The sequence below is a fragment of the Phoenix dactylifera genome, unplaced genomic scaffold, assembly GCF_009389715.1.
Source record: "Phoenix dactylifera cultivar Barhee BC4 unplaced genomic scaffold, palm_55x_up_171113_PBpolish2nd_filt_p 001914F, whole genome shotgun sequence".
In the NCBI taxonomy this organism is placed as follows: Eukaryota; Viridiplantae; Streptophyta; class Magnoliopsida; order Arecales; family Arecaceae; genus Phoenix; species Phoenix dactylifera.
Genome location: NW_024069201.1, coordinates 48,822 through 62,153, shown reverse-complemented (window position 1 = coordinate 62,153; position 13,332 = coordinate 48,822). Strand labels below are relative to the sequence as shown.

The 13,332-nt window shown below is 44.2% G+C and overlaps 1 pseudogene; it reads left to right on the top strand.

The window, feature by feature from the left end:
* The first annotated feature begins 37 nt into the window (after positions 1-37).
* Positions 38-3,072, top strand: LOC120109222 (annotated as a pseudogene).
* The last annotated feature ends 10,260 nt before the right edge of the window (positions 3,073-13,332 follow it).

The following is a 13,332-nucleotide window of genomic DNA, read 5'->3' as shown; positions in this document are numbered from 1 at the left end:
AAGACGAGTAGCTGGTAAAAACTTTTTCTTTGTCTTTCTTTTTTGTGGTGCTTTCTTTTTTGGTTGTTTGGAAGCTCGAATCGAAGCTAGAAAACCCTAGATATCTGCTGGGAGTACAGCGGCGATGCCGGTGGAACTGGAGAATTCCTCCGTGATGACCTTCTCCAACTCGGGCTCCGCCGAGGCTAGCATCTCCTCCGGCCAGCAGCAGGCGCCACCGCCTCCCCCGGCTCCGGCACAGAAGAAGCGCAATCTCCCCGGAATGCCAGGTAAAACTCGATAGCAAGCTCGAAACTAGAAACCAAGGGCGACTAAGGATTTCTTCTCTAATCCAAAGATTGGATTTTTATCTGTTTTTTGGTTGGTTTTTTGTGGGATTTTAGATCCGGACGCGGAGGTGATAGCGCTGTCGCCGAAGACGCTTATGGCGACGAATAGGTTCGTGTGCGAGATCTGCAACAAAGGATTCCAGAGGGATCAGAATCTCCAGCTGCATCGAAGGGGGCACAACCTGCCGTGGAAGCTGAGGCAGAGGACGGGGAAGGAGCCGAGGAAAACGGGTGTACGTGTGCCCGGAGCCGAGCTGCGTCCACCACGACCCCTCGCGGGCGCTCGGCGACCTCACCGGCATCAAGAAACACTTCTGCCGGAAGCATGGCGAGAAGAAGTGGAAGTGCGACAAGTGCTCGAAGAAATACGCTGTCCAGTCGGACTGGAAAGCCCACTCCAAGACCTGCGGCACCCGCGAGTACCGCTTGCGACTGCGGCACCCTCTTCTCCCGGTACTCATCCATCAATCCCTCCCTCCCTCCAAAGCTACCATTTTTAGCCCTTCGAAAGCTATTCGATTCGATTGTTTCTTTGTTTCTCTGAAAGTTTTGTACTTCTGGGGGCAGGAGGGATAGCTTTATCACGCACAGGGCGTTCTGCGATGCGCTTGCGGAGGAGAGTGCCAAGTCGCAAACGAACAACACCGCCGCCTCGGCGTCGGCAGCGTCGGCGAACCAGAAGGCGGAGGATGACGGGAAGGAGGTTCCGGCGCCGGCCACGGCCCGCCGGCTCCCGAGAAGTCTCCGCCTCCGGCGGCGATGGCCGGGGCTGGGTTGTCGCGCCAGCTGGTGGGCTCCGCCGGAGCAGCAGCGAGGTCGGTCTCTTTCTTTTGTTTAGATTATCACCCCTTAACAATGCTCGTTCCGATTCTAATTTGGACTATTCGAGCAATTATTTATTCGAAAGAGAGGAAAGAAAAATCGCTCCTTTTCCGGGTTGGGGATGGGGGAGGTTTCCTTAGAGCTTTTGTCGGGATTTGCTTCTCGATGCAATAAAAAAAAAACGCGTCTTGGGTGGGATCCCGGGCGGGTGGTTGCTGGAGTCTTTTGTCGGTAATGCTCTTTGAGAAGTCCTTTTCTTTCGTCGGATGCTATCCAAGTGGAAGAAGAGAGGAGGGGGGAGAGAGAGAGAGGGAGAAGAGAGCAAATACTAAAGAGAGAGGTCTAGATGGAGAGAAAAGGGAGGAGGTGGGGATTGGGGCGGTGTTGTGTGTGTGTTTTTCCTTTCCAAAAGGTCTTCTCTGATTAAAACTTTCCATCTGCTATCGTTTTCCGGACGGAGCTTTCCATCTCTGCAGTCTCGAAAGAGATGACAGGAATGAAATAGAGGGATGAATCCAAATGAAAAGCAGCCATGGAGATCTCCCCACCACCACCGCCACCACCCCACTTCTACTCGAATAAAAGCATCATTGCTCCTCTTTCTGGCCCCCTCTTTTCTTTCTCTTTCTTTCCCCTTGCTGTAGTGCGAAAAAAAAATCGATTTTTTTCAGAAGAAAAGAAGCTAACTTTTTTGGCCCTAATTTCGTGCTTTATCCTCGCAGAGCCGGAGAAGCCCCCCGCCGGGATGCTTGCAGTACATTTCTCCGCCGCCGCCGCCGCCGCCCCCGCCCCCGCCGTCCTCCATCACCATTGGCAGCAACAACAGCAGCGGCACGACAAGCTGCAGTGGGGGAAGTAGCAGCGGCAGTAGCACCAGCGTGTTTGCGAGCCTCTTTGCCTCGGCCTCCGCCACCACCCGCGGCGCAGAGCACCACCTTTTCCGACCTCATTGGCGCAATGAGCCGCACCGACCGCTCCCTCGCCACGGAGGCCCCGTCGCTATGTCTGTCCACTAATGGCCCCGCCTCCCTCTTCTCGCAGCCACCTCAGGAGCGCCGCCCATTCCTTCCGCCGCTGCGGCCGCCGTCCCCGCACATGTCCGCCACCGCCCTGCTGCAGAAGGCCGCCCAGATGGGCGCCGCCGCCACTAGCAGCTCCTCCTTCCTCCGTGGCTTTGGGCTCGCAACCTCCACTGCCGGGCACCCGGACGGCCTCAATGACAGTGGCTTTCATTGGCGCCCGCAGCAGCAACAATTGGAGCCGGAGCCCACCTCAATTCTGTCAGCTGGGCTCGGACTCGGCCTTCCCTATGATAGCGCCACAGCCGCCGCTGCCGCAGGGCTGCCAGACTTGATGATGGGCGCGCCGCCGTTGTTCGGGCCAAAGCCGGCGACTTTGGACTTTCTGGGACTGGGGATGGGACCAGTAGGTGGCCCCGCCACCGGTGGACTATCGGCATTGATCACTTCCATTGGAGGCGGCCTCGACATGGGTTCCGGCGCAGCTGCAGCAGCTTCCGCTGGCCGTTTTGGGAGAGGGAGCTCGCCGGGGAAGGCGTGGGAGGGAGCGGAGAGGAAGCCCAACAGCCCTGCCATTCTGTAGGCACTTGCAATGAACTCCAATGGGTTTTGGTCCCTTTCTTTCCCCTTCCATTTGTGCAGCAGCTATGGGAATTCAGTGAGCAGTGGGACAATTTTTAGATGCTGGAGATCGACGGACCGAGAACATTCCCTTTTTCTTTGCTAGTTTCTTTCAGTCTATGTTCTTTTTCTTTTGTTAGGAAGGAGCCAAACAGGTTAGAGGGCTTAGAGCTGTTCATTTCTGCCTCTCTCTTTTTTTTGTTCTTAAATAGCTTTTGTATCTTGTTTTGCCATCTAGATTTAAAATATATTTTATATAAATATAGTATGGATAGGTTATATGTGGCTGCCTGGCTGTGGATTCCAGAGAGATTTCCATTTGAACTGAGATGGGAGGTGGACATGGCCACCTTTGCATACAGGGAAAAACCCGGAATTTGAAGGGAGAGAGAGTGAGATTTAGGTCCACGAGTTCCTTGGAACCGGCGTTTTCTGTCTTTATGCGTACGTCTCTCTCTCTAATTATTTTGTTATTCTGGGAACTTGGACTTGGCGATGAATTTAACACAGGCAACGAGGCTGCACAGATAGCTATGATGGCTGCAGTGGGGTGGCCATCACTGTGGGAATGGGAACGCCAAGGTGGTCTCGTCTTTGGTTTTCAAACCGTGCTGTGTGTTGGAAGCTCAGGACTCAGGAGATATGAGGACAAGGAACGATGTTTCCCTTTTTTTGGTCACTCGGAAACAGTGAGATAGGACCAAGGCAGGGAGACACGGGAACGCCTGAAACTGAGTAGTGTGTACTCTTTTTTAAGTATAATCGTCGTTGTACAATAAGCTGTCCTTCTTCCCCTTATCAGCAGAGTCTCGGTTCTCATTTGCTTCCACCGCTAAATTTTTATACAGTTGCGAACCATCTCTTTTCCTTTTTGCCGTGCTCCAGCTCTCATGTCCACGCTAATGCAGGCCTTGGAATGCACCCAGTGGATAACAAACTCTTGAGGGCTTATCTTAAGAGTGGGAGGTGACACAGATGTGGATATGGATGGTAATGCTGCTAAGATGGAAGAGAGGGTGCGGCATCCAAGGTGGTGTCGGAAGCTTGACTACTCCAGGATCATAAAAGGCTAAGCTTTGTCAGTTCACCTGCTCCTCAGCTTCTGAACATTTATTGTTTAATAGATGCATCCCATTTTAGTTGCATCCCTGCTTGTCAAAGAGAAGAATACAAGTGGGCCTCACGAAAGTGGAAGTGTATATTTATGAATCCACCACTAGATCATGCATAGATTATATCATTTGTAGGTGAAAGTGGAAGTATATATTATTACAAGCGTTCAAGGATGGTGCAAAACTTGGATTCCAAAGCAGATATTGTAGTTGAGCATCATGCATGGAAAGTAAAACAGTGCAAGACACAACCCCAAACAGCATGCTAGATCAGTTGTGGAGACAACTAGGAAACTAGTTGAATGGATATTTCATTTTCGAGTTGTATAATGAATCTTAGGTGCCCCGAGGTACTGTGTACATGAATTTTAGCTAAATTCATCTTCCTTCATTGGCGCACTATATTAAATTTGTTATCTATTGTATATAACTAACTTGGAGGTTCAACTTGTGCTTGACCTCTCCTTCGTCATTTGTAAGCTTGTATTAATGTTGTCGTCGTTCATTTTTTTATTTTGGATAATAATTAGGCTCTTATATATATTCTATTCTATTTCTGTTTCTATTATCTATTCTATCATATTTATTCTATATTGCAATTAAAAAAAAATACTGCACCCCATCCACATGCATGTTATATGGTTATATGTTTGTGTGTGTATATACAATGAAGGCAATCCTCTTGTATAGAGCTCTCCTACACCATATAGATGCCAATATCCATAATGTCATTATTAATATGCTCTGCCATTATTAAATATGCAACAGATATTAATAATATTTGAAATATTTTATTTATTGTAATATATTTAATTATTGTATTATATTTTAATAATATTTGAAAAAGGAAGAAAAACCGTACAATGCACATTGCATAGGCTCGACAGTACTGATGCCAGTATTAATGATGAAAGTTTTCTGCTTGGTCATTACTAAATTTATTACTTAATATGCAATAAAAATTTATATATTAAAATTTTTTATTTATTATAGTTTGTTACATTGTTATATTGTATTTTAAGAACAACTGAAGAAGGAGAAAAAATCGTTTATCATACATCATGCGAGGTCTGTAGTCATTATGTTAGTAATAATGATAAAAGTTTCTCCATGGAAGCTCAACTCGTGTAGAGCTATGCTCATCATGTAGATGTAAGTATTAGTGATGTGAGTTTGTAAATTAATGATGAGAGTTTTGTTCAACCATCATTGAAATTTTGTTTAATATACAATAAAAATTTGACTATTAAATCCTTTTGTTATTGTAACTTATTCATTACTATATTGTATTTTAAAAATAGTTTTAAAAAATGAGTAAAAACTATATTGCAGGCATCCTGCATGACATGTATTCGTTTTATTATATTATGTGGTTCCAAGTTAGAGAAACTAAATCTATATTTACCAACATGATGCAGGCTCTAGCAAGTAACCTACAATTCATCAACTCTGTAGCCTTGGTGTCAAATCCTCTATGCAATCTCCTAATAAAAATTATGAATAATAATCAAATAATAATTGAGGTATAATTAATTATGGCAAAGGGATGCTGTCATGAAGCTATAGGCTAGTTGTCCAAAATTAAACATGCATCATAGTCTAAGATTTATTAGTTAAATTACTATCATATGATTCTACCACGAGAAGGACACATCCAAAGATATGGATGTCAAAAGATGAGAGGATTAGCTTGCAAAATTTCATATTTCATTTTGTATACGAGAAATGCTGCCATGAGCAAAGCACGCATGCTGTCGTCCTACTCCAAAATTTTGCACGAAAGTTGTCCGTAGAGCCTTCCATGAAGAGGACTTCGGAAACTGTGCTCATCAATGCTTTATAAACTCTTTTTGTTATATATATATAATCAAAGAGAGCTCATCAAAGTAAACTAACCTGCAAGCATTTATAAATGAAATCATCAAAACAGCATGTTTAATATAGCAAGCATAATAGTTCTTAAACTTATCCATGAAGTCATGGGCTACGCCCGGACTTGATGAAATAAATAATTCTTCCAAGTATTAATATAACAACATGCAGAGGATACGTCACAATGGGGCGTGTCTCATTGCACGAAATGCATAGGAAACTCATGGGCCAATCCGGATGACCGGGCTAAAATTTGGAGTACGTGAGGACTACTGGATCATTGATGAAGGAAGAGGTGTGGGGCTTGGTGCCTCTCTACGTATTCTCTCTTTCACATAGTTTAATGTTATGCCTGCGTCGTTGATCGACTAAGAGGGTCATCAAGGAGAGGCGTATGGAATTGGCAGGGGGAAGAGCCTGAGCTTTTTACCCCTGGAGCCGCGGAAGGCCGAGGTATGGTGATGACCCCACAAATAGCAAGGGGAAATTAGTGAAAGAAACTTCGGTCGTCCCCGCTTCCATATTTGACGACTTGTAGGCTTCTGGGAAAGAAGCAACATTTTAAGACCTGATTGGGTGGATTGGGTTGACCGAAGTTCTAAAAATCTATTAGTATATAGTTCTGCATGGTTCAATTGCTTCTTAATGGAGGACTGTCTATTAATGAAGAAATTAGACGTGCAGAAATTGAAAAAAAATATATTTTTATGTGGACTTTGAAATTAGAATTTTGTGGACCCTATAATTAGAATTTTATTTGGTCTCCAATATTTTATTTTTATACGGACACTTATTATAATTTTAGATTATTTATATAAATCTATTGCTATGTTGATTGAGAATACAATTTGAATAATTAAGATTACAGATATTGAGAATTCTCTCTCTCTCTCTCTCTCTCTCTCTCCTTTCTCTCTTCTTCTTCTACCGCTTCCTTTTTCTTCTCCTCCTTGTCTCTCCCCTCTTCTTTTTTTCTCTATGTTAGATTTGCATTAGTTGGTATCAGATCCGCCACCACCACCCTCCGTCCCATGCTCCACCGCCATTGAGCCATGTCATTGTACCATTCCACAACTAATCACTAGAAGAAAAAAAAGAAAAAAAAAAAGAGAGAAAAAAGAAAGAAAGAAAGGGAAAAAAGAGAGGCAAATTTTGCTTCCCTATTTTTTCGCCGATCCTATGTTTCCTTGTCATCCCCATCTCCATCTCGACCATTGGTGGCTGGCCGCCCCTTCGCTAGAGCCCTCTCGCTACCTCACAACTGCATCGATCTTCGGCAACGGTCGCCACCCTAATCCCTTCTCCTGCTTGGACTTCCTCTCTAACTCCTTTTCCTTTGCCTTACTACCACCTAGATTGAGGCCCACATCCTCAGCATTATTCTTTCGACCCCATCCCTAGCCCCACATCGACCAAATTGCCCTCTCTTCACCGTAGCCCTGAAGTCCTCGTCAGGCTGAGGATTCAAATCCATTCAAATCTAATTACAAGCATTACGATCGACCTATGATCAGCCTCAATGAGCCCATGCTGCAGTATCCCCTAGTTCATATAGGTAATGGCCTGGGTTCACTCTAATACCATTTGCAACAACTCAGAATCTTATCCAAAATAGCTAATTAGAAAGTATATTTTAGAGTTTCTTAGTCCTATATAAGCACTCAAGATCTTTCTGGTGAATAACCAATATGTGACTAAATACACAAATCTTCACACTCTGCGCCTTTCACTATTGTAATCTTCTCCTTCCACCACAATCCATATCTCTTATTGCCCAAGAAGACAACCCAAGAGGGGGGGATGAATTGGGTTTTAAGTAATAATTGCAAATTAAAACTTAATGAGTAACTAATTAAACCTTATTGCAAGTGGATTAATTAGTTTACTATATGCAGTGGATGAAGGGAATGGAAGAGACAATTAAACAATCACAAACACAAGAGATTTTATAGTGGTTCGGAGCTAACCCTTGCTCCTACGTCCACTCCCCAAGCTTCACTTGGGAGTTCACTATAATCCCTCGGATTACAGCCGGTTGTTTTACAAGCTCACAACCCAACTTGTTGTTTTATGAGATCACAACGAACTCGGTCGGTTTTCACAGGCTCACCGACTAGAACCATCCGATTGTTTTTCCGGGATCACAATCGAACCCTTACACGTTGGTTTTACCCTCGGCTCACCAACCAACCTTAACACTCTTGATTCAATCCCCTGATTGAATCAAGTAAGAATAGCAGTTTGAAAAGAGTACAAGGATAGCTTCTTGAAAAGCAAATATAAACAATATGAATAAAGAAGAGTTAGAAGCCCTCAAACAGATTTTTGAATGTGAAGAAGGGGGCTTCTCAAACTCTGCAACTCCTCTTGAGGGTGCTGAAGATTTGCTGTCAGAAGGGGAGCCTTGAATGCGAGGAAGACGTTTGGAGGATAGACTTTTAATGCACTTCTGCCTTCTTTCACTTGTATTTACTCTTTAGAAGCTTTGGTAGGTGGAAATCTCTTTTTGTTTGAATGGAGTGTCTCCCTCTTTTTCTATTACTGTTCACTCTGGCTATTTAAGCAATCCCCATCGAAAACTAGCCGTTAGACACACTTTTAGAGCCGTTCTGCACAATCTGCAACTCCTGACACAGTGTCCGTTGGGATCGGAGTCGACTCGCTCGATCTGGAGTCGACTCGGCTGTTGCTGGAGTCGACTCATGCTTTACTAGAGACGACTCGCCCACTGTTCAAAATTTGAAATAAAGTGCTGTCCCGTTCTGGAGTCGACTCGGCCAAACCTGGAGTCGACTCGCCAATGTCCAGAGATGACTCTCCCTTCTGGAGACGACTCATTTTTCAGGAATCCAAAGATCTTTCTTTCGGGTTTACTTCCTCGAGTCGACTCGGATTCTCTTTGAGTCGACTCGGCTCTCAGAGCCTGAAAAACTGGTTTTCTGTCTTTGGAGTTGAACTGCCTCGGAGTCGACTCGCACTTTGCTGGAGTCGACTCGGCTCTCAGACACCGAAAAACTGGTCTTCTGTCTTTGGAGTTGAACTGCCTCGGAGTCGACTCGCACTTTGCTGGAGTCGACTCGGCTCTCAGACACCGAAAAACTGGTCTTCTGTCTTTGGAGTTGAACTGCCTCAGAGTCGACTCGGACTTTGCTGGAGTCGACTCGGCTCTCAGACACCGAAGTTGGCTCTCTGACTTTTAGTCTTGCATTCCTCTGAGAGTCGACTCTTGCTTCTTTAGGAGTCGACTCACCAACCGTCGGAGTCGACTCGAGTTCTTCTGGAGTTGACTCGGCTCTCAAAGTCCAAAACAACTTCTCTGTCTTTCTGTCTGTTACTCCTTGGAGTCGACTCGGAACTATCGGGGGTCGACTCGGCAAGCATCGGAGTCGACTCGAATTCTTCAGGAGTCGACTCGGTGACAGGGTCTGAGATTCATCTTTCTGTCCTGCTGTCTGTTCTCAGTCGGAGTCGACTCGCAGTGTGCCGGAGTCGACTCGAGCCTGTGCCAGAACGTCTGAAACACTTGGAGTCGACTCGAAATCTTCCGGAGTCGACTCGAGTTTCAGCCTTTGACTTAAGCTGATTTCCACATGCACTCAAAAGAGGATTCTTACAAATTTTGCCTGATATGCTGGATTGAATTCATTAGTATAACATAAAATATACTCAATGGCTTTGTGCTCATCAAAATCAAATAGGGTTATAATCAATCACTCCACAATCTTCCCCTTTTTGATGATGACAAAACATTGAATATTTTTGAAGTGAATTGCTCAATCATTCAGTAAAAGTTTTGAAATGAATTCAAATATCTGGTTATTTTAATCTATCCAGAATTGAAAGGTATGGATCAGTAAATCCTGAAATTAAAGCTCCCCCTTTCATTTGGAATTATATAAGCCTTCATATTATGCAATCAATTGTTTGGCTTATACGTAGTTAATGATTTCGCTTTCTTAAGATTTCAGATTCTCCCCCTCAACATATGCATTCAATTTTGTTTAGATTCTCTGAATTTTCTTTTAATGTCTTGAAGCTTTTGAGCTTAAATTTTTGGTTTTAGAGGAAAAATCTGACAATTTGTTCTTTGAGTATGATTCAACTAATCTCCGAATATCCCTTGAATATATTCTGGAGATTACTCCTTTAGGAGCCCCAACAGAGAGATAATGAGCCTCGAGGTATCGAATCCACTTGGAACAAGTTACGTTTTGCTTTAAGGGTTTTCTTTCTTTACATTTCAAAACATCACATTTTCTCCCCCTTTTTGTCATCATAGCAAAAAGAAGCGCAGAACACAGAAAAGTATTGCACAGTTTTGTAAGAAAGTGTCTACTTATTGTATTGATGCTAATATTGAGTACAATAGTAGAGAGAAATACAAGTATAGAGTAAATACATCATAAGATAGAAAACAAAGCTACTCTAGGGTTTCTTTGTAGTGGAGGATGTGGCTCCTGATTTGAGTCTATTCATTTGCATGACTAAGCTTATCCCCTCAGATATGTTCCCTAGCTGTGCGATGATCTTCGGGGTGAGTCTAGACTGTGTCGAGGAAATCTCGTTCACTTTTTCCTGGATGGTGTCAAGCTTGAAGATCAATGCATTAGCTAGCCGCTCTGCACCCTGACTCTGGTTGCCTAGCTCATGTCTGATGCTGTCTCGCATCTTCCTTGTGTCGTCCTTGACGTCACTTATGTTCCAGTATTGAGCTTGAACTAGGCTTCGAATATTGAATATCTCCTCCTTCAGATTTGCAACCATCTCTGTCACGGCTGCTAATGAGGGAACTAGCTCGGTGGAGGGAGCACTCTGAGGACCTCAGAGCTCCTTCAGTAGATCATCTCTCAGTTTCCTCACTATCTCCTGCTGCAACTCTCGGAGCTGCTCAGAAGATATCCGAACCTCCAGGGGCTGCTGCTGAGAAGGTGGGGCAGTGGAGGTGGAAGGCTCAGTATAGGTAGGAGCAGAGGTGGAGGGAAAAGTGGGAGGAGCTATGTCATGGTCCTGATCATGATCGGGACTGGGTGAGTGATGAGTGGTAGGGTCAGAAGGTGTAGATGTGGATGTGGATGATTTCCTAACCCAGACTCCCTCTACCTTGTGGAATCCCATCCGGTGAAAGGTCCCCTCACCCATGCGATCTGTAAAACGCAGTGAGCGAGAGGGTTCCCCCTCAGGGTTAGGAACCTCTAACTGTCTAAATATCAGAGTGAATAACATACCGTAAGGGAGACTCAGCCTAGGTTTGTCTAGGGGTTCACAAAGGTATTTGTAGATGAGTTTTGGAAAGTTGATGGGAGTGTCTTGGAGGAGGTAGAACATCAAGGCCAGGTCTCTCTCGGAAATGAAGTCAAACCTACCAGTCTTTGGGAAGAGAGTCCTAGAGATGATACTAAGGAGAAGCTGCATTTCAGCCGAAAGCTGATTTGCGAACACCTCTTCTATGGGGGACAGAGGTGGACTCCCTAAAATGGCCGTAAGGGCCTCTGTCCTATCGGAGGGGTGTGTGGGAACAATCCCCTCACTCGAGATATGGAGGACTCGAGCAATGAAGTCCTCCGAGATGAAAATAGGGACACCCAAAACAGTTCCCTGGATACCCCCGCTAACCCGTGCGACAGTACCATAGAATTCTCTAACTAACCCTGGATAGGTAGGGAGGTCAAGTGTGCAGAAAAACTCTAAACCCTGGGCCCTAAGGTGATGCCCTAGGTTGAACCCTTCCCGGGAGAGGAAGTCAAAGTTGACTTGCCTCCCGGTAGAGACAACCTTCCCGGCGCATGAGCGCGAGGGAACCGGCCTAGGCGGGGAAGGAACCGGAGGTGGTGGCCTCGCCGGTTCGTTCCGAGCCTTGGACCGTCGCTCGGCCCCACTCGCGGAGACGGGTCTCTTTCGGCTCGGGACAAGGATCTTCCTAGGCATTTTTGACCTAAAGACGGGGAAGGACACGGAAAATAGGAGGAAAACTCGATGGAGAAGATCTAGAATGGGTCGGAGACGAGTTCGGAGATGGCTTTAGGATTTTGGAACAGTGTCGGCTGTGAATAGAAGTGAGGAATAAACGTTTCGATTAGGGTTAAAAATTGGATTTCCGACCTCGAGTCGACTCCGGTAAGTCGCGAGTCGACTCGACCGCGAGTCGACTCCCAAATATGCGCGAGTCGACTCCCCCATGAGCCGACTCTAAAATGTGTCCGAGTCGACTCGAACTCTGGCACACAACCAAAAATATTGTTATTTTCGTGCCAAAAGAGAGAGTTATGGGCTTATCTAGGATTTAAGAACTGATTTGATGATCATAGATAAGAAATTCTATGTCCAACATAAACTAATCTTCAAAATCTATGAACTAGAGGAGAGTATCACTAGAATGGATCAATCACTCCTAACCCTCTTCTAAGTATGCAAAATCGATCTTCACTCAAAGGTTTTGTGAAGATATCAGCAAGTTGATCATCAGTATAAACAAATTGAAGTGTTACATCACCATTCAGTACATGATCTCTTATGAAGTGATGTCTTATCTCAATGTGTTTAGTTCTTGAATGCTGAATTGAATTTTTAGTTAGATTAATGGCACTTGTATTATCACAGTTAATGAGAATTTTATCTTGTTTAATGCCATAATCTTCAAGTTGTTGTTTAATCCACAAGATTTGAGCACAACAACTCCCGGCAGCAACATATTCGGCTTCAGCCGTAGATAGTGCAACCGAGTTTTGTTTCTTGCTAAACCAAGAGATTAAGTTTTCTCCTAAGAATTGACATGACCCGCTGGTGCTTTTTCTATCAAGTTTGCAACCAGCGAAGTCTGAATCAGTGTACCCTATTAAGTTTATGCTCGAATTTTTAGAGTACCATAAACCTATGGTTTTTGTTCCTATTAGGTATTTAAAGATTCTCTTAACAGCAATTAAGTGTGATTCCTTAGGATTAGATTGATATCTAGCACACATGCATACACTAAACATGATATCAGGTCTACTTGCAGTAAGATATAATAAAGATCCTATCATACCTCTATACATCTTTTGATCTACTGATTTACCTGATTCATCTTTGTCTAGTTTGCATGATGAACTCATGGGTGTGCTGATTGACTTGTTTCCTTCCATATCAAACTTCTTAAGCATCTCCTTGATGTATTTTGCTTGACAGACGAAGATGCCTTCTTTAAATTATTTGATTTGGAGCCCAAGAAAATAGTTTAGCTCTCCCATCATGCTCATTTCAAATTCACTCTGCATTAGGTCAGCAAATTCTTCGCAGAGGCGATTGTTAGTAGCACCGAAAATAATATCATCTACATAAATATGAACTACTAACATATCTTTGTTTTTCTTCTTTAAAAATAGTGTAGTATCAACGTTCCCTCTAGAGAATTCATGGTCTAACAGAAATTTGCTAAGTCTTTCATACCATGCTCTAGGAGCTTGTTTCAAACCATAAAGTGCTTTGTTTAGTTTATAAACATGATTGGGGTATTGATGATTTTCAAAACCAGGAGATTGTTCTACATACACCTCCTCATTAGTATACCCATTCAAAAAGGTA